Source organism: Mesoplodon densirostris, chromosome 2 (genome assembly GCF_025265405.1).
Source record: "Mesoplodon densirostris isolate mMesDen1 chromosome 2, mMesDen1 primary haplotype, whole genome shotgun sequence".
NCBI classification, from domain to species: Eukaryota; Metazoa; Chordata; class Mammalia; order Artiodactyla; family Ziphiidae; genus Mesoplodon; species Mesoplodon densirostris.
The window spans coordinates 189877931-189879046 of NC_082662.1; the positions used below are offsets into that span (position 1 = coordinate 189877931).

At 36.4% G+C, this 1116-nt stretch overlaps 1 non-coding gene across 1 annotated transcript; it reads right to left on the minus strand.

Moving 5' to 3' along the window:
- Window positions 1-602: 602 nt before the first annotated feature.
- Window positions 603-729, minus strand: LOC132484754 (small nucleolar RNA SNORD22). The gene has a single exon (XR_009531306.1). It is a non-coding gene; the product is annotated as a small nucleolar RNA SNORD22 (small nucleolar RNA).
- Window positions 730-1116: the final 387 nt, after the last annotated feature.

Below are 1116 nucleotides of genomic sequence, written 5' to 3' on the forward strand. Positions count from 1 at the left end.
AGAATTTTGCCCTTTTGTAAGGATTATCGGTGGCTATGTTCATTTGGATGGAGGCCATGATAGGCTGCACTCCTGTGCTATTATAAATTGTCTTATCGCCAAGTTCAGTGCCTTCACTAAAATGCTATGAGGTTAATTTATAAATTTGCAACTATTACTAATATACTTAAAAAAATAAAACAAAACTTTTATTTTGAATGGCTGAAATGATTGTATGTTAATTTGAACAGGTAGGTTGTATAAGAAAATTCCATTTTTGATATCCTTCAAGAGTTGGATTCCATTATGTGTGGTTTGTTCTTTCTTCAGGCCTCTTAACTTCAGACTGGAGTTGAACAGAAATATGGCTTACTCCTTTCCCTTCAAATCATTCTCAGGTTCCACACAAGGAGCTGGACCTTTGAGCAAACAAGCAGGTAACTGGCAATGGTACCTTTTAACTCTGGAGGGTTTCTAAGTGTATACAGGAACAAGAACCAAGCTGCTCCTGAATGAGAAAATCATGTAATTAGCAAGGTATCTAAAATAGCCAGAATTATTCCATCTAGGGTTAATGGATAAGCCAAGAAAAGCTAAGCAAATGATATCCGCAGGCATTTGCTGTACCTCAGACAGTTCCTTATAGAACAAGCTTTCATCCTCTCTCCCAGTTAGCCCCAGTGGATTCACCATTACTAGCTCTGGGGCTAGAACAGAGATAAGACAAGATGCTTGCTTTCCTCATTGGCTAATATACTTTATTTGAGGCATTACTCCTATTAAGATGGAATAGCAGAATACAATATGTTGATTATCTAACAGAGATAAAAGCAGGAAACTGATGAACCACAGGGAAATATGACTGAGAGCAAACTGATTTCATAAAACAAATATAATTGGTGTGGAAATGAAGTTTGTCTTATCCACACAAGTCAAATTCTAATACAGTGAAGTTCAAGAGAGTTCAGTGCAGGAATTTTAGATAAATAAGTAGAATAAATGGGCTTTTCCATGGTGCTATGTATGTTCTATCTCAATCTTTCTTGTAATAGAACTCATTAGAGAGATCAGGCCTGCACATTTAAGAATTGATTACCCAAGATGATGTGAGATAGACCCAACATCCTTTCTAGAATT